At 40.0% G+C, this 23,398-nt stretch overlaps 8 non-coding genes across 8 annotated transcripts; all 8 read right to left on the bottom strand.

Moving 5' to 3' along the window:
* Positions 1 to 2,105: 2,105 nt before the first annotated feature.
* On the bottom strand, positions 2,106 to 2,191 carry TRNAY-GUA (transfer RNA tyrosine (anticodon GUA)). The gene is given in 2 exon segments: positions 2,106 to 2,141; positions 2,155 to 2,191. It is a non-coding gene; the product is annotated as a tRNA-Tyr (tRNA).
* A 108-nt stretch (positions 2,192 to 2,299) lies between these two features.
* Positions 2,300 to 2,372, bottom strand: TRNAA-AGC (transfer RNA alanine (anticodon AGC)). Its single transcript has one exon. It is a non-coding gene; the product is annotated as a tRNA-Ala (tRNA).
* A 2,234-nt stretch (positions 2,373 to 4,606) lies between these two features.
* On the bottom strand, positions 4,607 to 4,679 carry TRNAA-AGC (transfer RNA alanine (anticodon AGC)). The gene has a single exon. It is a non-coding gene; the product is annotated as a tRNA-Ala (tRNA).
* Positions 4,680 to 14,435: 9,756 nt separating this feature from the next.
* Positions 14,436 to 14,521, bottom strand: TRNAY-GUA (transfer RNA tyrosine (anticodon GUA)). The gene is given in 2 exon segments: positions 14,436 to 14,471; positions 14,485 to 14,521. It is a non-coding gene; the product is annotated as a tRNA-Tyr (tRNA).
* An 87-nt stretch (positions 14,522 to 14,608) lies between these two features.
* Positions 14,609 to 14,694, bottom strand: TRNAY-GUA (transfer RNA tyrosine (anticodon GUA)). Its single transcript is given in 2 exon segments — positions 14,609 to 14,644; positions 14,658 to 14,694. It is a non-coding gene; the product is annotated as a tRNA-Tyr (tRNA).
* Positions 14,695 to 14,802: 108 nt separating this feature from the next.
* On the bottom strand, positions 14,803 to 14,875 carry TRNAA-AGC (transfer RNA alanine (anticodon AGC)). The gene has a single exon. It is a non-coding gene; the product is annotated as a tRNA-Ala (tRNA).
* A 2,779-nt stretch (positions 14,876 to 17,654) lies between these two features.
* TRNAY-GUA (transfer RNA tyrosine (anticodon GUA)) lies at positions 17,655 to 17,740 on the bottom strand. The gene is given in 2 exon segments: positions 17,655 to 17,690; positions 17,704 to 17,740. It is a non-coding gene; the product is annotated as a tRNA-Tyr (tRNA).
* Positions 17,741 to 17,848: 108 nt separating this feature from the next.
* Positions 17,849 to 17,921, bottom strand: TRNAA-AGC (transfer RNA alanine (anticodon AGC)). The gene has a single exon. It is a non-coding gene; the product is annotated as a tRNA-Ala (tRNA).
* Between the last annotated feature and the right edge of the window lie 5,477 nt (positions 17,922 to 23,398).

The raw sequence follows: 23,398 nt of genomic DNA on the forward strand, positions 1-23,398 counted from the left end.
GTTTGTGTTCAGGTCGATGACATGTAAATTTTCAGCCATTACATATTTGTTGGCGACTAGAGTACTCCTGGGGTTCTGCAATTGTTTCTTTGTTTTTTTTTGCTTTTCAGTTTACTTATAGTCAAATGTGCCATTGAGTGCTTTTTTTTTTTTTTTTTTTTTTTTTTTTTTTAAGTACAGATTCCTTTCTCCCATATTTGAAGAACATCTACGTAGTTCACAATGTGAATTATGGCCTACAAATACAGTCGGGCAATTTTCTAGCAAACCATTTCTATGTATGTAGAGAACCAGACTGGGGGAGTAAAAAAAACTTACCTAGTTTGTAGAAAAAAGTTGTAATGCAGCACAATCCCAAGCAAAAAGATTGACCTTTTATGGTTTGGTTTGAATATAGAAAATGCTGAGAGGTCGCAAATCTCCTTCTGGTCCTTTGGCACGAGTTGTACTGGGATTTAGGATTTTGACTAGTGTTTTTGATCCGAGACACGTTTGCTGTTGACAGAAAAGTTCAGTTGATATGCAATGATGAAGTTTATAAATCACAACTATTTAGCAGAGGTTGGTTTCGATCCATCGACCGCTGGGTTTCACAATGTGAATTATGGCCTACAAATACAGTCGGGCAATTTTCTAGCAAACCATTTCTATGTATGTAGAGAACCAGACTGGGGGAGTAAAAAAAACTTACCTAGTTTGTAGAAAAAAGTTGTAATGCAGCACAATCCCAAGCAAAAAGATTGACCTTTTATGGTTTGGTTTGAATATAGAAAATGCTGAGAGGTCGCGAATCTCCTTCTGGTCCTTTGGCACGAGTTGTACTGGGATTTAGGATTTTGACTAGTGTTTTTGATCCGAGACACGTTTGCTGTTGACAGAAAAGTTCAGTTGATATGCAATGATGAAGTTTATAAAACACAACTATTTAGCAGAGGTTGGTTTCGATCCATCGACCGCTGGGTTTCACAATGTGAATTATGGCCTACAAATACAGTCGAGCAATTTTCTAGTAAACCATTTCTCTGTATATAGAGAACCAAACTGGGGGAATGAAAAAAAACTTACCTAGTTTGTAGAAAAAAGTTGTAATGCAGCACAATCCCAAGCGAAAAGATTGATCTTTTATGGTTTGGTTTGAATATAGAAAATGCTGAGAGGTCGCGAATCTCCTTCTGGTCCTTTGGCACGAGTTGTACTGGGATTTAGGATTTTGACTAGTGTTTTTGATCCGAGACACGTTTGCTGTTGACAGAAAAGTTCAGTTGATATGCAATGATGAAGTTTATAAAACACAACTATTTAGCAGAGGTTGGTTTCAATCCATTGACCGCTGGGTTTCACAATGTGAATTATGGTCTACAAATACAGTCGAGCAATTTTCTAGCAAACCATTTCTCTGTATATAGAGAACCAAAATGGGGAAGTGAAAAAAAACTTAGCTAGTTTGTAGAAAAAGATGCAATGCAGCACAATTTAGCAGAGGATGGTTTCGATCCATCGACCTCTGGGTTATGGGCCCAGCACGCTTCCGCTGCGCCACTCTGCTTGTGTTAACAGATGTACAGAGTAAAATTCTAATGACTGTTTGTGTTCATGTCGATGACATGTAAATTTTCAGCCATTACATATTTGTTGGCGACTAGAGTACTCCTGGGGTTCTGCAATTGTTTCTTTGTTTTTTTTTGCTTTCTTGTGTCATATTATTGTTGAAAATCATTAGAGGAAATGGTGTCTGACCATTGTTTAAGGTTCCGGTTAAAACTGGTGGGTGCGTCCGGCTGTTAGACGAAAGTTCGGCAGGCGTTTGTGTCTCTGTGGCGCAATCGGTTAGCGCGTTCGGCTGTTAACCGAAAGGTTGGTGGTTCGAGTCCACCCAGGGACGTTGGTTCCTTTTGCTTGGGTAGCATGCTACAGTTGAAGACGTTTTCACATTGGTGCTCAGCATCTCCATAAAGTAAAAGCACTGTTGCTGCCTAAGTTTTGAATTCACAAGGCAAACTGGAGAAAAAACTTTCCGGTTGTGTTTCTGTCTACATGTCCAGAAAGAGCATAGCTGTCTGGTATTTGCCAGAAGGTTGAAAACATCTGATAGAATACACAAAACTTCCTTCGAGCCGGAATTGAACCAGCGACCTAAGGATTGCTAATTTAGATCTACAGTCCTCCGCTCTACCAGCTGAGCTATCGAAGGCTTGATTTAGCCATTGTTGAAAGTCTTCAAGGTTTGGACGTGTGTGCCACGAGCAGGTGGCATAAACAATTCACTCGGCCAACTGAAAAAGGAATCCAAAGATTGTATTGGAGAATGCGGGCATCGATCCCGCTACCTCTCGCATGCTAAGCGAGCGCTCTACCACTTGAGCTAATCCCCCATGCCCGACGAACGCCATTATCAGTTTCACGCCACACCATGTCACAGTTTACTTATAGTCAAATGTGCCATTGAGTGCTTTTTTTTTTTTTTTTTTTTTTTTTTTTAAGTACAGATTCCTTTCTCCCATATTTGAAGAACATCTACGGAGTTCACAATGTGAATTATGGCCTACAAATAAAGTCGAGCAATTTTCTAGCAAACCATTTCTACGTATGTAGAGAACCAGACTGGGGGAGTAAAAAAAACTTACCTAGTTTGTAGAAAAAAGTTGTAATGCAGCACAATCCCAAGCAAAAAGATTGACCTTTTATGGTTTGGTTTGAATATAGAAAATGCTGAGAGGTCGCGAATCTCCTTCTGGTCCTTTGGCACGAGTTGTGCTGGGATTTAGGATTTTGACTAGTGTTTTTGATCCGAGACACGTTTGCTGTTGACAGAAAAGTTCAGTTGATATGCAATGATGAAGTTTATAAATCACAACTATTTAGCAGAGGTTGGTTTCGATCCATCGACCGCTGGGTTTCACAATGTGAATTATGGCCTACAAATACAGTCGGGCAATTTTCTAGCAAACCATTTCTATGTATGTAGAGAACCAGACTGGGGGAGTAAAAAAAACTTACCTAGTTTGTAGAAAAAAGTTGTAATGCAGCACAATCCCAAGCAAAAAGATTGACCTTTTATGGTTTGGTTTGAATATAGAAAATGCTGAGAGGTCGCGAATCTCCTTCTGGTCCTTTGGCACGAGTTGTACTGGGATTTAGGATTTTGACTAGTGTTTTTGATCCGAGACACGTTTGCTGTTGACAGAAAAGTTCAGTTGATATGCAATGATGAAGTTTATAAAACACAACTATTTAGCAGAGGTTGGTTTCGATCCATCGACCGCTGGGTTTCACAATGTGAATTATGGCCTACAAATACAGTCGAGCAATTTTCTAGTAAACCATTTCTCTGTATATAGAGAACCAAACTGGGGGAATGAAAAAAAACTTACCTAGTTTGTAGAAAAAAGTTGTAATGCAGCACAATCCCAAGCGAAAAGATTGATCTTTTATGGTTTGGTTTGAATATAGAAAATGCTGAGAGGTCGCGAATCTCCTTCTGGTCCTTTGGCACGAGTTGTACTGGGATTTAGGATTTTGACTAGTGTTTTTGATCCGAGACACGTTTGCTGTTGACAGAAAAGTTCAGTTGATATGCAATGATGAAGTTTATAAAACACAACTATTTAGAAGAGGTTGGTTTCAATCCATTGACCGCTGGGTTTCACAATGTGAATTATGGCCTACAAATACAGTCGTGCAATTTTCTAGTAAACCATTTCTCTGTATATAGAGAACCAAACTGGGGGAATGAAAAAAAACTTACCTAGTTTGTAGAAAAAAGTTGTAATGCAGCACAATTTAGCAGAGGATGGTTTCGATCCATCGACCTCTGGGTTATGGGCCCAGCACGCTTCCGCTGCGCCACTCTGCTTGTGTTAACAGATGTACAGAGTAAAATTCTAATGACTGTTTGTGTTCAGGTCGATGACATGTAAATTTTCAGCCATTACATATTTGTTGGCGACTAGAGTACTCCTGGGGTTCTGCAATTGTTTCTTTGTTTTTTTTTGCTTTCTTGTGTCATATTATTGTTGAAAATCATTAGAGGAAATGGTGTCTGACCATTGTTTAAGGTTCCGGTTAAAACTGGTGGGTGCGTCCGGCTGTTAGACGAAAGTTCGGCAGGCGTTTGTGTCTCTGTGGCGCAATCGGTTAGCGCGTTCGGCTGTTAACCGAAAGGTTGGTGGTTCGAGTCCACCCAGGGACGTTGGTTCCTTTTGCTTGGGTAGCATGCTACAGTTGAAGACGTTTTCACATTGGTGCTCAGCATCTCCATAAAGTAAAAGCACTGTTGCTGCCTAAGTTTTGAATTCACAAGGCAAACTGGAGAAAAAACTTTCCGGTTGTGTTTCTGTCTACATGTCCAGAAAGAGCATAGCTGTCTGGTATTTGCCAGAAGGTTGAAAACATCTGATAGAATACACAAAACTTCCTTCGAGCCGGAATTGAACCACCGACCTAAGGATTGCTAATTTAGATCTACAGTCCTCCGCTCTACCAGCTGAGCTATCGAAGGCTTGATTTAGCCATTGTTGAAAGTCTTCAAGGTTTGGACGTGTGTGCCACGAGCAGGTGGCATAAACAATTCACTCGGCCAACTGAAAAAGGAATCCAAAGATTGTATTGGAGAATGCGGGCATCGATCCCGCTACCTCTCGCATGCTAAGCGAGCGCTCTACCACTTGAGCTAATCCCCCATGCCCGACGAACGCCATTATCAGTTTCACGCCACACCATGTCACAGTTTACTTATAGTCAAATGTGCCATTGAGTGCTTTTTTTTTTTTTTTTTTTTAAGTACAGATTCCTTTCTCCCATATTTGAAGAACATCTACGGAGTTCACAATGTGAATTATGGCCTACAAATACAGTCGGGCAATTTTCTAGCAAACCATTTCTATGTATGTAGAGAACCAGACTGGGGGAGTAAAAAAAACTTACCTAGTTTGTAGAAAAAAGTTGTAATGCAGCACAATCCCAAGCAAAAAGATTGACCTTTTATGGTTTGGTTTGAATATAGAAAATGCTGAGAGGTCGCGAATCTCCTTCTGGTCCTTTGGCACGAGTTGTACTGGGATTTAGGATTTTGACTAGTGTTTTTGATCCGAGACACGTTTGCTGTTGACAGAAAAGTTCAGTTGATATGCAATGATGAAGTTTATAAATCACAACTATTTAGCAGAGGTTGGTTTCGATCCATCGACCGCTGGGTTTCACAATGTGAATTATGGCCTACAAATACAGTCGGGCAATTTTCTAGCAAACCATTTCTATGTATGTAGAGAACCAGACTGGGGGAGTAAAAAAAACTTACCTAGTTTGTAGAAAAAAGTTGTAATGCAGCACAATCCCAAGCAAAAAGATTGACCTTTTATGGTTTGGTTTGAATATAGAAAATGCTGAGAGGTCGCGAATCTCCTTCTGGTCCTTTGGCACGAGTTGTACTGGGATTTAGGATTTTGACTAGTGTTTTTGATCCGAGACACGTTTGCTGTTGACAGAAAAGTTCAGTTGATATGCAATGATGAAGTTTATAAAACACAACTATTTAGCAGAGGTTGGTTTCGATCCATCGACCGCTGGGTTTCACAATGTGAATTATGGCCTACAAATACAGTCGAGCAATTTTCTAGTAAACCATTTCTCTGTATATAGAGAACCAAACTGGGGGAATGAAAAAAAACTTACCTAGTTTGTAGAAAAAAGTTGTAATGCAGCACAATCCCAAGCGAAAAGATTGATCTTTTATGGTTTGGTTTGAATATAGAAAATGCTGAGAGGTCGCGAATCTCCTTCTGGTCCTTTGGCACGAGTTGTACTGGGATTTAGGATTTTGACTAGTGTTTTTGATCCGAGACACGTTTGCTGTTGACAGAAAAGTTCAGTTGATATGCAATGATGAAGTTTATAAATCACAACTATTTAGCAGAGGTTGGTTTCGATCCATCGACCGCTGGGTTTCACAATGTGAATTATGGCCTACAAATACAGTCGGGCAATTTTCTAGCAAACCATTTCTATGTATGTAGAGAACCAGACTGGGGGAGTAAAAAAACTTACCTAGTTTGTAGAAAAAAGTTGTAATGCAGCACAATCCCAAGCAAAAAGATTGACCTTTTATGGTTTGGTTTGAATATAGAAAATGCTGAGAGGTCGCGAATCTCCTTCTGGTCCTTTGGCACGAGTTGTACTGGGATTTAGGATTTTGACTAGTGTTTTTGATCCGAGACACGTTTGCTGTTGACAGAAAAGTTCAGTTGATATGCAATGATGAAGTTTATAAAACACAACTATTTAGCAGAGGTTGGTTTCGATCCATCGACCGCTGGGTTTCACAATGTGAATTATGGCCTACAAATACAGTCGAGCAATTTTCTAGTAAACCATTTCTCTGTATATAGAGAACCAAACTGGGGGAATGAAAAAAAACTTACCTAGTTTGTAGAAAAAAGTTGTAATGCAGCACAATCCCAAGCGAAAAGATTGATCTTTTATGGTTTGGTTTGAATATAGAAAATGCTGAGAGGTCGCGAATCTCCTTCTGGTCCTTTGGCACGAGTTGTACTGGGATTTAGGATTTTGACTAGTGTTTTTGATCCGAGACACGTTTGCTGTTGACAGAAAAGTTCAGTTGATATGCAATTATGAAGTTTATAAAACACAACTATTTAGCAGAGGTTGGTTTCAATCCATTGACCGCTGGGTTTCACAATGTGAATTATGGTCTACAAATACAGTCGAGCAATTTTCTAGCAAACCATTTCTCTGTATATAGAGAACCAAAATGGGGAAGTGAAAAAAAACTTAGCTAGTTTGTAGAAAAAGATGCAATGCAGCACAATTTAGCAGAGGATGGTTTCGATCCATCGCCCTCTGGGTTATGGGCCCAGCACGCTTCCGCTGCGCCACTCTGCTTGTGTTAACAGATGTACAGAGTAAAATTCTAATGACTGTTTGTGTTCAGGTCGATGACATGTAAATTTTCAGCCATTACATATTTGTTGGCGACTAGAGTACTCCTGGGGTTCTGCAATTGTTTCTTTGTTTTTTTTTGCTTTCTTGTGTCATATTATTGTTGAAAATCATTAGAGGAAATGGTGTCTGACCATTGTTTAAGGTTCCGGTTAAAACTGGTGGGTGCGTCCGGCTGTTAGACGAAAGTTCGGCAGGCGTTTGTGTCTCTGTGGCGCAATCGGTTAGCGCGTTCGGCTGTTAACCGAAAGGTTGGTGGTTCGAGTCCACCCAGGGACGTTGGTTCCTTTTGCTTGGGTAGCATGCTACAGTTGAAGACGTTTTCACATTGGTGCTCAGCATCTCCATAAAGTAAAAGCACTGTTGCTGCCTAAGTTTTGAATTCACAAGGCAAACTGGAGAAAAAACTTTCCGGTTGTGTTTCTGTCTACATGTCCAGAAAGAGCATAGCTGTCTGGTATTTGCCAGAAGGTTGAAAACATCTGATAGAATACACAAAACTTCCTTCGAGCCGGAATTGAACCAGCGACCTAAGGATTGCTAATTTAGATCTACAGTCCTCCGCTCTACCAGCTGAGCTATGGAAGGCTTGATTTAGCCATTGTTGAAAGTCTTCAAGGTTTGGACGTGTGTGCCACGAGCAGGTGGCATAAACAATTCACTCGGCCAACTGAAAAAGGAATCCAAAGATTGTATTGGAGAATGCGAGCATCGATCCCGCTACCTCTCGCATGCTAAGCGAGAGCTCTACCACTTGAGCTAATACCCCATGCCCGACGAACACCATTATCAGTTTCACGCCACACCATGTCACAGTTTACTTATAGTCAAATGTGCCATTGAGTGCTTTTTTTTTTTTTTTTTTTTTTAAGTACAAATTCCTTTCTCCCATATTTGAAGAACATCTACGGAGTTCACAATGTGAATTATGGCCTACAAATAAAGTCGAGCAATTTTCTAGCAAACCATTTCTACGTATGTAGAGAACCAGACTGGGGGAGTAAAAAAAACTTACCTAGTTTGTAGAAAAAAGTTGTAATGCAGCACAATCCCAAGCAAAAAGATTGACCTTTTATGGTTTGGTTTGAATATAGAAAATGCTGAGAGGTCGCGAATCTCCTTCTGGTCCTTTGGCACGAGTTGTACTGGGATTTAGGATTTTGACTAGTGTTTTTGATCCGAGACACGTTTGCTGTTGACAGAAAAGTTCAGTTGATATGCAATGATGAAGTTTATAAATCACAACTATTTAGCAGAGGTTGGTTTCGATCCATCGACCGCTGGGTTTCACAATGTGAATTATGGCCTACAAATACAGTCGGGCAATTTTCTAGCAAACCATTTCTATGTATGTAGAGAACCAGACTGGGGGAGTAAAAAAAACTTACCTAGTTTGTAGAAAAAAGTTGTAATGCAGCACAATCCCAAGCAAAAAGATTGACCTTTTATGGTTTGGTTTGAATATAGAAAATGCTGAGAGGTCGCGAATCTCCTTCTGGTCCTTTGGCACGAGTTGTACTGGGATTTAGGATTTTGACTAGTGTTTTTGATCCGAGACACGTTTGCTGTTGACAGAAAAGTTCAGTTGATATGCAATGATGAAGTTTATAAAACACAACTATTTAGCAGAGGTTGGTTTCGATCCATCGACCGCTGGGTTTCACAATGTGAATTATGGCCTACAAATACAGTCGAGCAATTTTCTAGTAAACCATTTCTCTGTATATAGAGAACCAAACTGGGGGAATGAAAAAAAACTTACCTAGTTTGTAGAAAAAAGTTGTAATGCAGCACAATCCCAAGCGAAAAGATTGATCTTTTATGGTTTGGTTTGAATATAGAAAATGCTGAGAGGTCGCGAATCTCCTTCTGGTCCTTTGGCACGAGTTGTACTGGGATTTAGGATTTTGACTAGTGTTTTTGATCCGAGACACGTTTGCTGTTGACAGAAAAGTTCAGTTGATATGCAATGATGAAGTTTATAAAACACAACTATTTAGAAGAGGTTGGTTTCAATCCATTGACCGCTGGGTTTCACAATGTGAATTATGGCCTACAAATACAGTCGTGCAATTTTCTAGTAAACCATTTCTCTGTATATAGAGAACCAAACTGGGGGAATGAAAAAAAACTTACCTAGTTTGTAGAAAAAAGTTGTAATGCAGCACAATTTAGCAGAGGATGGTTTCGATCCATCGACCTCTGGGTTATGGGCCCAGCACGCTTCCGCTGCGCCACTCTGCTTGTGTTAACAGATGTACAGAGTAAAATTCTAATGACTGTTTGTGTTCAGGTCGATGACATGTAAATTTTCAGCCATTACATATTTGTTGGCGACTAGAGTACTCCTGGGGTTCTGCAATTGTTTCTTTGTTTTTTTTTGCTTTCTTGTGTCATATTATTGTTGAAAATCATTAGAGGAAATGGTGTCTGACCATTGTTTAAGGTTCCGGTTAAAACTGGTGGGTGCGTCCGGCTGTTAGACGAAAGTTCGGCAGGCGTTTGTGTCTCTGTGGCGCAATCGGTTAGCGCGTTCGGCTGTTAACCGAAAGGTTGGTGGTTCGAGTCCACCCAGGGACGTTGGTTCCTTTTGCTTGGGTAGCATGCTACAGTTGAAGACGTTTTCACATTGGTGCTCAGCATCTCCATAAAGTAAAAGCACTGTTGCTGCCTAAGTTTTGAATTCACAAGGCAAACTGGAGAAAAAACTTTCCGGTTGTGTTTCTGTCTACATGTCCAGAAAGAGCATAGCTGTCTGGTATTTGCCAGAAGGTTGAAAACATCTGATAGAATACACAAAACTTCCTTCGAGCCAGAATTGAACCAGCGACCTAAGGATTGCTAATTTAGATCTACAGTCCTCCGCTCTACCAGCTGAGCTATCGAAGGCTTGATTTAGCCATTGTTGAAAGTCTTCAAGGTTTGGACGTGTGTGCCACGAGCAGGTGGCACAAACAATTCACTCGGCCAACTGAAAAAGGAATCCAAAGATTGTATTGGAGAATGCGGGCATCGATCCCGCTACCTCTCGCATGCTAAGCGAGCACTCTACCACTTGAGCTAATCCCCCATGCCCGACGAACGCCATTATCAGTTTCACACCACACCATGTCACAGTTTACTTATAGTCAAATGTGCCATTGAGTGCTTTTTTTTTTTTTTTTTTAAGTACAGATTCCTTTCTCCCATATTTGAAGAACATCTACGGAGTTCACAATGTGAATTATGGCCTACAAATACAGTCGGGCAATTTTCTAGCAAACCATTTCTATATATGTAGAGAACCAGACTGGGGGAGTAAAAAAAACTTACCTAGTTTGTAGAAAAAAGTTGTAATGCAGCACAATCCCAAGCAAAAAGATTGACCTTTTATGGTTTGGTTTGAATATAGAAAATGCTGAGAGGTCGCGAATCTCCTTCTGGTCCTTTGGCACGAGTTGTACTGGGATTTAGGATTTTGACTAGTGTTTTTGATCCGAGACACGTTTGCTGTTGACAGAAAAGTTCAGTTGATATGCAATGATGAAGTTTATAAATCACAACTATTTAGCAGAGGTTGGTTTCGATCCATCGACCGCTGGGTTTCACAATGTGAATTATGGCCTACAAATACAGTCAGGCAATTTTCTAGCAAACCATTTCTATGTATGTAGAGAACCAGACTGGGGGAGTAAAAAAAACTTACCTAGTTTGTAGAAAAAAGTTGTAATGCAGCACAATCCCAAGCAAAAAGATTGACCTTTTATGGTTTGGTTTGAATATAGAAAATGCTGAGAGGTCGCGAATCTCCTTCTGGTCCTTTGGCACGAGTTGTACTGGGATTTAGGATTTTGACTAGTGTTTTTGATCCGAGACACGTTTGCTGTTGACAGAAAAGTTCAGTTGATATGCAATGATGAAGTTTATAAAACACAACTATTTAGCAGAGGTTGGTTTCGATCCATCGACCGCTGGGTTTCACAATGTGAATTATGGCCTACAAATACAGTCGAGCAATTTTCTAGTAAACCATTTCTCTGTATATAGAGAACCAAACTGGGGGAATGAAAAAAAACTTAGCTAGTTTGTAGAAAAAAGTTGTAATGCAGCACAATCCCAAGCGAAAAGATTGATCTTTTATGGTTTGGTTTGAATATAGAAAATGCTGAGAGGTCGCGAATCTCCTTCTGGTCCTTTGGCACGAGTTGTACTGGGATTTAGGATTTTGACTAGTGTTTTTGATCCGAGACACGTTTGCTGTTGACAGAAAAGTTCAGTTGATATGCAATGATGAAGTTTATAAATCACAACTATTTAGCAGAGGTTGGTTTCGATCCATCGACCGCTGGGTTTCACAATGTGAATTATGGCCTACAAATACAGTCGGGCAATTTTCTAGCAAACCATTTCTATGTATGTAGAGAACCAGACTGGGGGAGTAAAAAAAACTTACCTAGTTTGTAGAAAAAAGTTGTAATGCAGCACAATCCCAAGCAAAAAGATTGACCTTTTATGGTTTGGTTTGAATATAGAAAATGCTGAGAGGTCGCGAATCTCCTTCTGGTCCTTTGGCACGAGTTGTACTGGGATTTAGGATTTTGACTAGTGTTTTTGATCCGAGACACGTTTGCTGTTGACAGAAAAGTTCAGTTGATATGCAATGATGAAGTTTATAAAACACAACTATTTAGCAGAGGTTGGTTTCGATCCATCGACCGCTGGGTTTCACAATGTGAATTATGGCCTACAAATACAGTCGAGCAATTTTCTAGTAAACCATTTCTCTGTATATAGAGAACCAAACTGGGGGAATGAAAAAAAACTTACCTAGTTTGTAGAAAAAAGTTGTAATGCAGCACAATCCCAAGCGAAAAGATTGATCTTTTATGGTTTGGTTTGAATATAGAAAATGCTGAGAGGTCGCGAAGCTCCTTCTGGTCCTTTGGCACGAGTTGTACTGGGATTTAGGATTTTGACTAGTGTTTTTGATCCGAGACACGTTTGCTGTTGACAGAAAAGTTCAGTTGATATGCAATGATGAAGTTTATAAAACACAACTATTTAGCAGAGGTTGGTTTCGATCCATCGACCGCTGGGTTTCACAATGTGAATTATGGCCTACAAATACAGTCGGGCAATTTTCTAGCAAACCATTTCTATGTATGTAGAGAACCAGACTGGGGGAGTAAAAAAAACTTACCTAGTTTGTAGAAAAAAGTTGTAATGCAGCACAATCCCAAGCAAAAAGATTGACCTTTTATGGTTTGGTTTGAATATAGAAAATGCTGAGAGGTCGCGAATCTCCTTCTGGTCCTTTGGCACGAGTTGTACTGGGATTTAGGATTTTGACTAGTGTTTTTGATCCGAGACACGTTTGCTGTTGACAGAAAAGTTCAGTTGATATGCAATGATGAAGTTTATAAATCACAACTATTTAGCAGAGGTTGGTTTCGATCCATCGACTGCTGGGTTTCACAATGTGAATTATGGCCTACAAATACAGTCGGGCAATTTTCTAGCAAACCATTTCTATGTATGTAGAGAACCAGACTGGGGGAGTAAAAAAAACTTACCTAGTTTGTAGAAAAAAGTTGTAATGCAGCACAATCCCAAGCAAAAAGATTGACCTTTTATGGTTTGGTTTGAATATAGAAAATGCTGAGAGGTCGCGAATCTCCTTCTGGTCCTTTGGCACGAGTTGTACTGGGATTTAGGATTTTGACTAGTGTTTTTGATCCGAGACACGTTTGCTGTTGACAGAAAAGTTCAGTTGATATGCAATGATGAAGTTTATAAAACACAACTATTTAGCAGAGGTTGGTTTCGATCCATCGACCGCTGGGTTTCACAATGTGAATTATGGCCTACAAATACAGTCGAGCAATTTTCTAGTAAACCATTTCTCTGTATATAGAGAACCAGACTGGGGGAGTAAAAAAAACTTACCTAGTTTGTAGAAAAAAGTTGTAATGCAGCACAATCCCAAGCAAAAAGATTGATCTTTTATGGTTTGGTTTGAATATAGAAAATGCTGAGAGGTCGCGAATCTCCTTCTGGTCCTTTGGCACGAGTTGTACTGGGATTTAGGATTTTGACTAGTGTTTTTGATCCGAGACACGTTTGCTGTTGACAGAAAAGTTCAGTTGATATGCAATGATGAAGTTTATAAATCACAACTATTTAGCAGAGGTTGGTTTCGATCCATCGACCGCTGGGTTTCACAATGTGAATTATGGCCTACAAATACAGTCGGGCAATTTTCTAGCAAACCATTTCTGACCAAAGAGGAGTAGAGGGAAATAATGACTTCACGTGATCTAGACTGTATGCTTCTGTTAATACATCCTAGAATTGCATTTGCCTTTTTTGCTGCTGCATCACACTGTTGACTCATAGAACAGACTCCCCCAGTCTGGTTCTATGTATGTAGAGAACCAGACTGGGGGAGTAAAAAAAACTTACCTAGTTTGTAGAAAAAAGTTGTAATGCAGCACAATCCCAAGCAAAAAGATTGACCTTTTATGGTTTGGTTTGAATATAGAAAATGCTGAGAGGTCGCGAATCTCCTTCTGGTCCTTTGGCACGAGTTGTACTGGGATTTAGGATTTTGACTAGTGTTTTTGATCCGAGACACGTTTGCTGTTGACAGAAAAGTTCAGTTGATATGCAATGATGAAGTTTATAAAACACAACTATTTAGCAGAGGTTGGTTTCAATCCATTGACCGCTGGGTTTCACAATGTGAATTATGGTCTACAAATACAGTCGAGCAATTTTCTAGCAAACCATTTCTCTGTATATAGAGAACCAAACTGGGGAAGTGAAAAAAAACTTAGCTAGTTTGTAGAAAAAGATGCAATGCAGCACAATTTAGCAGAGGATGGTTTCGATCCATCGACCTCTGGGTTATGGGCCCAGCACGCTTCCGCTGCGCCACTCTGCTTGTGTTAACAGATGTACAGAGTAAAATTCTAATGACTGTTTGTGTTCATGTCGATGACATGTAAATTTTCAGCCATTACATATTTGTTGGCGACTAGAGTACTCCTGGGGTTCTGCAATTGTTTCTTTGTTTTTTTTTGCTTTCTTGTGTCATATTATTGTTGAAAATCATTAGAGGAAATGGTGTCTGACCATTGTTTAAGGTTCCGGTTAAAACTGGTGGGTGCGTCCGGCTGTTAGACGAAAGTTCGGCAGGCGTTTGTGTCTCTGTGGCGCAATCGGTTAGCGCGTTCGGCTGTTAACCGAAAGGTTGGTGGTTCGAGTCCACCCAGGGACGTTGGTTCCTTTTGCTTGGGTAGCATGCTACAGTTGAAGACGTTTTCACATTGGTGCTCAGCATCTCCATAAAGTAAAAGCACTGTTGCTGCCTAAGATTTGAATTCACAAGGCAAACTGGAGAAAAAACTTTCTGGTTGTGTTTCTGTCTACATGTCCAGAAAGAGCATAGCTGTCTGGTATTTGCCAGAAGGTTGAAAACATCTGATAGAATACACAAAACTTCCTTCGAGCCGGAATTGAACCAGCGACCTAAGGATTGCTAATTTAGATCTACAGTCCTCCGCTCTACCAGCTGAGCTATCGAAGGCTTGATTTAGCCATTGTTGAAAGTCTTCAAGGTTTGGATGTGTGTGCCACGAGAAGGTTGAAAACATCTGATAGAATACACAAAACTTCCTTCGAGCCGGAATTGAACCAGCGACCTAAGGATTGCTAATTTAGATCTACAGTCCTCCGCTCTACCAGCTGAGCTATCGAAGGCTTGATTTAGCCATTGTTGAAAGTCTTCAAGGTTTGGATGTGTGTGCCACGAGCAGGTGGCAAAAACAATTCACTCGGCCAACTGAAAAAGGCATCCAAAGATTGTATTGGAGAATGCGGGAATCGATCCCGCTACCTCTCGCATGCTAAGCGAGCGCTCTACCACTTGAGCTAATCCCCCATGCCCGACGAACGCCATTATCAGTTTCACGCCACACCATGTCACAGTTTACTTATAGTCAAATGTGCCATTGAGTGCTTTTTTTTTTTTTTTTTTTTTTTAAGTACAGATTCCTTTCTCCCATATTTGAAGAACATCTACGGAGTTCACAATGTGAATTATGGCCTACAAATACAGTCGGGCAATTTTCTAGCAAACCATTTCTATGTATGTAGAGAACCAGACTGGGGGAGTAAAAAAAACTTACCTAGTTTGTAGAAAAAAGTTGTAATGCAGCACAATCCCAAGCAAAAAGATTGACCTTTTATGGTTTGGTTTGAATATAGAAAATGCTGAGAGGTCGCGAATCTCCTTCTGGTCCTTTGGCACGAGTTGTACTGGGATTTAGGATTTTGACTAGTGTTTTTGATCCGAGACACGTTTGCTGTTGACAGAAAAGTTCAGTTGATATGCAATGATGAAGTTTATAAAACACAACTATTTAGCAGAGGTTGGTTTCGATCCATCGACCGCTGGGTTTCACAATGTGAATTATGGCCTACAAATACAGTCGAGCAATTTTTCTAGTAAACCATTTCTCTGTATATAGAGAACCAAACTGGGGGAATGAAAAAAAACTTACCTAGTTTGTAGAAAAAAGTTGTAATGCAGCACAATCCCAAGCGAAAAGATTGATCTTTTATGGTTTGGTTTGAATATAGAAAATTCTGAGAGGTCGCGAATCTCCTTCTGGTCCTTTGGCACGAGTTGTACTGGGATTTAGGATTTTGACTAGTGTTTTTGATCCGAGACACGTTTGCTGTTGACAGAAAAGTTCAGTTGATATGCAATGATGAAGTTTATAAAACACAACTATTTAGAAGAGGTTGGTTTCAATCCATTGACCGCTGGGTTTCACAATGTGAATTATGGCCTACAAATACAGTCGTGCAATTTTCTAGTAAACCATTTCTCTGGTTAGTAGAGTACTCCTGGGGTTCTGCAATTGTTTCTTTGTTTTTTTTTGCTTTCTTGTGTCATATTATTGTTGAAAATCATTAGAGGAAATGGTGTCTGACCATTGTTTAAGGTTCCGGTTAAAACTGGTGGGTGCGTCCGGCTGTTAGACGAAAGTTCGGCAGGCGTTTGTGTCTCTGTGGCTAAGTTTCACACCACACCATGTCACAGTTTACTTATAGTCAAATGTGCCATTGAGTGCTTTTTTTTTTTTTTTTTTTTTTAAGTACAGATTCCTTTCTCCCATATTTGAAGAACATCTACGGAGTTCACAATGTGAATTATGGCCTACAAATACAGTCGGGCAATTTTCTAGCAAACCATTTCTATGTATGTAGAGAACCAGACTGGGGGAGTAAAAAAAACTTACCTAGTTTGTAGAAAAAAGTTGTAATGCAGCACAATCCCAAGCAAAAAGATTGACCTTTTATGGTTTGGTTTGAATATAGAAAATGCTGAGAGGTCGCGAATCTCCTTCTGGTCCTTTGGCACGAGTTGTACTGGGATTTAGGATTTTGACTAGTGTTTTTGATCCGAGACACGTTTGCTGTTGACAGAAAAGTTCAGTTGATATGCAATGATGAAGTTTATAAAACACAACTATTTAGCAGAGGTTGGTTTCGATCCATCGACCGCTGGGTTTCACAATGTGAATTATGGCCTACAAATACAGTCGAGCAATTTTCTAGTAAACCATTTCTCTGTATATAGAGAACCAAACTGGGGGAATGAAAAAAAACTTACCTAGTTTGTAGAAAAAAGTTGTAATGCAGCACAATCCCAAGCGAAAAGATTGATCTTTTATGGTTTGGTTTGAATATAGAAAATGCTGAGAGGTCGCGAATCTCCTTCTGGTCCTTTGGCACGAGTTGTACTGGGATTTAGGATTTTGACTAGTGTTTTTGATCCGAGACACGTTTGCTGTTGACAGAAAAGTTCAGTTGATATGCAATGATGAAGTTTATAAAACACAACTATTTAGCAGAGGTTGGTTTCAATCCATTGACCGCTGGGTTTCACAATGTGAATTATGGTCTACAAATACAGTCGAGCAATTTTCTAGCAAACCATTTCTCTGTATATAGAGAACCAAAATGGGGAAGTGAAAAAAACTTAGCTAGTTTGTAGAAAAAGATGCAATGCAGCACAATTTAGCAGAGGATGGCTTCGATCCATCGACCTCTGGGTTATGGGCCCAGCACGCTTCCGCTGCGCCACTCTGCTTGTGTTAACAGATGTACAGAGTAAAATTCTAATGACTGTTTGTGTTCAGGTCGATGACATGTAAATTTTCAGCCATTACATATTTGTTGGCGACTAGAGTACTCCTGGGGTTCTGCAATTGTTTCTTTGTTTTTTTTTGCTTTCTTGTGTCATATTATTGTTGAAAATCATTAGAGGAAATGGTGTCTGACCATTGTTTAAGGTTCCGGTTAAAACTGGTGGGTGCGTCCGGCTGTTAGACGAAAGTTCGGCAGGCGTTTGTGTCTCTGTGGCGCAATCGGTTAGCGCGTTCGGCTGTTAACCGAAAGGTTGGTGGTTCGAGTCCACCCAGGGACGTTGGTTCCTTTTGCTTGGGTAGCATGCTACAGTTGAAGACGTTTTCACATTGGTGCTCAGCATCTCCATAAAGTAAAAGCACTGTTGCTGCCTAAGTTTTGAATTCACAAGGCAAACTGGAGAAAAAACTTTCCGGTTGTGTTTCTGTCTACATGTCCAGAAAGAGCATAGCTGTCTGGTATTTGCCAGAAGGTTGAAAACATCTGATAGAATACACAAAACTTCCTTCGAGCCGGAATTGAACCAGCGACCTAAGGATTGCTAATTTAGATCTACAGTCCTCCGCTCTACCAGCTGAGCTATCGAAGGCTTGATTTAGCCATTGTTGAAAGTCTTCAAGGTTTGGACGTGTGTGCCACGAGCAGGTGGCATAAACAATTCACTCGGCCAACTGAAAAAGGAATCCAAAGATTGTATTGGAGAATGCGGGCATCGATCCCGCTACCTCTCGCATGCTAAGCGAGCGCTCTACCACTTGAGCTAATCCCCCATGCCCGACGAACGCCATTATCAGTTTCACGCCACACCATGTCACAGTTTACTTATAGTCAAATGTGCCATTGAGTGCTTTTTTTTTTTTTTTAAGTACAGATTCCTTTCTCCCATATTTGAAGAACATCTACGGAGTTCACAATGTGAATTATGGCCTACAAATACAGTCGGGCAATTTTCTAGCAAACCATTTCTATGTATGTAGAGAACCAGACTGGGGGAGTAAAAAAAACTTACCTAGTTTGTAGAAAAAAGTTGTAATGCAGCACAATCCCAAGCAAAAAGATTGACCTTTTATGGTTTGGTTTGAATATAGAAAATGCTGAGAGGTCGCGAATCTCCTTCTGGTCCTTTGGCACGAGTTGTACTGGGATTTAGGATTTTGACTAGTGTTTTTGATCCGAGACACGTTTGCTGTTGACAGAAAAGTTCAGTTGATATGCAATGATGAAGTTTATAAAACACAACTATTTAGCAGAGGTTGGTTTCGATCCATCGACCGCTGGGTTTCACAATGTGAATTATGGCCTACAAATACAGTCGAGCAATTTTTCTAGTAAACCATTTCTCTGTATATAGAGAACCAAACTGGGGGAATGAAAAAAAACTTACCTAGTTTGTAGAAAAAAGTTGTAATGCAGCACAATCCCAAGCGAAAAGATTGATCTTTTATGGTTTGGTTTGAATATAGAAAATTCTGAGAGGTCGCGAATCTCCTTCTGGTCCTTTGGCACGAGTTGTACTGGGATTTAGGATTTTGACTAGTGTTTTTGATCCGAGACACGTTTGCTGTTGACAGAAAAGTTCAGTTGATATGCAATGATGAAGTTTATAAAACACAACTATTTAGAAGAGGTTGGTTTCAATCCATTGACCGCTGGGTTTCACAATGTGAATTATGGCCTACAAATACAGTCGTGCAATTTTCTAGTAAACCATTTCTCTGGTTAGTAGAGTACTCCTGGGGTTCTGCAATTGTTTCTTTGTTTTTTTTTGCTTTCTTGTGTCATATTATTGTTGAAAATCATTAGAGGAAATGGTGTCTGACCATTGTTTAAGGTTCCGGTTAAAACTGGTGGGTGCGTCCGGCTGTTAGACGAAAGTTCGGCAGGCGTTTGTGTCTCTGTGGCTAAGTTTCACACCACACCATGTCACAGTTTACTTATAGTCAAATGTGCCATTGAGTGCTTTTTTTTTTTTTTTTTTTTTTAAGTACAGATTCCTTTCTCCCATATTTGAAGAACATCTACGGAGTTCACAATGTGAATTATGGCCTACAAATACAGTCGGGCAATTTTCTAGCAAACCATTTCTATGTATGTAGAGAACCAGACTGGGGGAGTAAAAAAAACTTACCTAGTTTGTAGAAAAAAGTTGTAATGCAGCACAATCCCAAGCAAAAAGATTGACCTTTTATGGTTTGGTTTGAATATAGAAAATGCTGAGAGGTCGCGAATCTCCTTCTGGTCCTTTGGCACGAGTTGTACTGGGATTTAGGATTTTGACTAGTGTTTTTGATCCGAGACACGTTTGCTGTTGACAGAAAAGTTCAGTTGATATGCAATGATGAAGTTTATAAAACACAACTATTTAGCAGAGGTTGGTTTCGATCCATCGACCGCTGGGTTTCACAATGTGAATTATGGCCTACAAATACAGTCGAGCAATTTTCTAGTAAACCATTTCTCTGTATATAGAGAACCAAACTGGGGGAATGAAAAAAAACTTACCTAGTTTGTAGAAAAAAGTTGTAATGCAGCACAATCCCAAGCGAAAAGATTGATCTTTTATGGTTTGGTTTGAATATAGAAAATGCTGAGAGGTCGCGAATCTCCTTCTGGTCCTTTGGCACGAGTTGTACTGGGATTTAGGATTTTGACTAGTGTTTTTGATCCGAGACACGTTTGCTGTTGACAGAAAAGTTCAGTTGATATGCAATGATGAAGTTTATTGGAGGTTGGTTTCAATCCATTGACCGCTGGGTTTCACAATGTGAATTATGGTCTACAAATACAGTCGAGCAATTTTCTAGCAAACCATTTCTCTGTATATAGAGAACCAAAATGGGGAAGTGGAAAAAAACTTAGCTAGTTTGTAGAAAAAGATGCAATGCAGCAAAATTTAGCAGAGGATGGTTTCGATCCATCGACCTCTGGGTTATGGGCCCAGCACGCTTCCGCTGCGCCACTCTGCTTGTGTTAACAGATGTACAGAGTAAAATTCTAATGACTGTTTGTGTTCAGGTCGATGACATGTAAATTTTCAGCCATTACATATTTGTTGGCGACTAGAGTACTCCTGGGGTTCTGCAATTGTTTCTTTGTTTTTTTTTGCTTTCTTGTGTCATATTATTGTTGAAAATCATTAGAGGAAATGGTGTCTGACCATTGTTTAAGGTTCCGGTTAAAACTGGTGGGTGCGTCCGGCTGTTAGACGAAAGTTCGGCAGGCGTTTGTGTCTCTGTGGCGCAATCGGTTAGCGCGTTCGGCTGTTAACCGAAAGGTTGGTGGTTCGAGTCCACCCAGGGACGTTGGTTCCTTTTGCTTGGGTAGCATGCTACAGTTGAAGACGTTTTCACATTGGTGCTCAGCATCTCCATAAAGTAAAAGCACTGTTGCTGCCTAAGTTTTGAATTCACAAGGCAAACTGGAGAAAAAACTTTCCGGTTGTGTTTCTGTCTACATGTCCAGAAAGAGCATAGCTGTCTGGTATTTGCCAGAAGGTTGAAAACATCTGATAGAATACACAAAACTTCCTTCGAGCCAGAATTGAACCAGCGACCTAAGGATTGCTAATTTAGATCTACAGTCCTCCGCTCTACCAGCTGAGCTATCGAAGGCTTGATTTAGCCATTGTTGAAAGTCTTCAAGGTTTGGACGTGTGTGCCACGAGCAGGTGGCACAAACAATTCACTCGGCCAACTGAAAAAGGAATCCAAAGATTGTATTGGAGAATGCGGGCATCGATCCCGCTACCTCTCGCATGCTAAGCGAGCACTCTACCACTTGAGCTAATCCCCCATGCCCGACGAACGCCATTATCAGTTTCACACCACACCATGTCACAGTTTACTTATAGTCAAATGTGCCATTGAGTGCTTTTTTTTTTTTTTTTTTAAGTACAGATTCCTTTCTCCCATATTTGAAGAACATCTACGGAGTTCACAATGTGAATTATGGCCTACAAATACAGTCGGGCAATTTTCTAGCAAACCATTTCTATATATGTAGAGAACCAGACTGGGGGAGTAAAAAAAACTTACCTAGTTTGTAGAAAAAAGTTGTAATGCAGCACAATCCCAAGCAAAAAGATTGACCTTTTATGGTTTGGTTTGAATATAGAAAATGCTGAGAGGTCGCGAATCTCCTTCTGGTCCTTTGGCACGAGTTGTACTGGGATTTAGGATTTTGACTAGTGTTTTTGATCCGAGACACGTTTGCTGTTGACAGAAAAGTTCAGTTGATATGCAATGATGAAGTTTATAAATCACAACTATTTAGCAGAGGTTGGTTTCGATCCATCGACCGCTGGGTTTCACAATGTGAATTATGGCCTACAAATACAGTCAGGCAATTTTCTAGCAAACCATTTCTATGTATGTAGAGAACCAGACTGGGGGAGTAAAAAAAACTTACCTAGTTTGTAGAAAAAAGTTGTAATGCAGCACAATCCCAAGCAAAAAGATTGACCTTTTATGGTTTGGTTTGAATATAGAAAATGCTGAGAGGTCGCGAATCTCCTTCTGGTCCTTTGGCACGAGTTGTACTGGGATTTAGGATTTTGACTAGTGTTTTTGATCCGAGACACGTTTGCTGTTGACAGAAAAGTTCAGTTGATATGCAATGATGAAGTTTATAAAACACAACTATTTAGCAGAGGTTGGTTTCGATCCATCGACCGCTGGGTTTCACAATGTGAATTATGGCCTACAAATACAGTCGAGCAATTTTCTAGTAAACCATTTCTCTGTATATAGAGAACCAAACTGGGGGAATGAAAAAAAACTTAGCTAGTTTGTAGAAAAAAGTTGTAATGCAGCACAATCCCAAGCGAAAAGATTGATCTTTTATGGTTTGGTTTGAATATAGAAAATGCTGAGAGGTCGCGAATCTCCTTCTGGTCCTTTGGCACGAGTTGTACTGGGATTTAGGATTTTGACTAGTGTTTTTGATCCGAGACACGTTTGCTGTTGACAGAAAAGTTCAGTTGATATGCAATGATGAAGTTTATAAATCACAACTATTTAGCAGAGGTTGGTTTCGATCCATCGACCGCTGGGTTTCACAATGTGAATTATGGCCTACAAATACAGTCGGGCAATTTTCTAGCAAACCATTTCTATGTATGTAGAGAACCAGACTGGGGGAGTAAAAAAAACTTACCTAGTTTGTAGAAAAAAGTTGTAATGCAGCACAATCCCAAGCAAAAAGATTGACCTTTTATGGTTTGGTTTGAATATAGAAAATGCTGAGAGGTCGCGAATCTCCTTCTGGTCCTTTGGCACGAGTTGTACTGGGATTTAGGATTTTGACTAGTGTTTTTGATCCGAGACACGTTTGCTGTTGACAGAAAAGTTCAGTTGATATGCAATGATGAAGTTTATAAAACACAACTATTTAGCAGAGGTTGGTTTCGATCCATCGACCGCTGGGTTTCACAATGTGAATTATGGCCTACAAATACAGTCGAGCAATTTTCTAGTAAACCATTTCTCTGTATATAGAGAACCAAACTGGGGGAATGAAAAAAAACTTACCTAGTTTGTAGAAAAAAGTTGTAATGCAGCACAATCCCAAGCGAAAAGATTGATCTTTTATGGTTTGGTTTGAATATAGAAAATGCTGAGAGGTCGCGAAGCTCCTTCTGGTCCTTTGGCACGAGTTGTACTGGGATTTAGGATTTTGACTAGTGTTTTTGATCCGAGACACGTTTGCTGTTGACAGAAAAGTTCAGTTGATATGCAATGATGAAGTTTATAAAACACAACTATTTAGCAGAGGTTGGTTTCGATCCATCGACCGCTGGGTTTCACAATGTGAATTATGGCCTACAAATACAGTCGGGCAATTTTCTAGCAAACCATTTCTATGTATGTAGAGAACCAGACTGGGGGAGTAAAAAAAACTTACCTAGTTTGTAGAAAAAAGTTGTAATGCAGCACAATCCCAAGCAAAAAGATTGACCTTTTATGGTTTGGTTTGAATATAGAAAATGCTGAGAGGTCGCGAATCTCCTTCTGGTCCTTTGGCACGAGTTGTACTGGGATTTAGGATTTTGACTAGTGTTTTTGATCCGAGACACGTTTGCTGTTGACAGAAAAGTTCAGTTGATATGCAATGATGAAGTTTATAAATCACAACTATTTAGCAGAGGTTGGTTTCGATCCATCGACTGCTGGGTTTCACAATGTGAATTATGGCCTACAAATACAGTCGGGCAATTTTCTAGCAAACCATTTCTATGTATGTAGAGAAC

This window comes from Dendrobates tinctorius, unplaced genomic scaffold (genome assembly GCF_039654945.1).
Source record: "Dendrobates tinctorius isolate UK_male_01 unplaced genomic scaffold, ASM3965494v1 ptg000251l, whole genome shotgun sequence".
In the NCBI taxonomy this organism is placed as follows: Eukaryota; Metazoa; Chordata; class Amphibia; order Anura; family Dendrobatidae; genus Dendrobates; species Dendrobates tinctorius.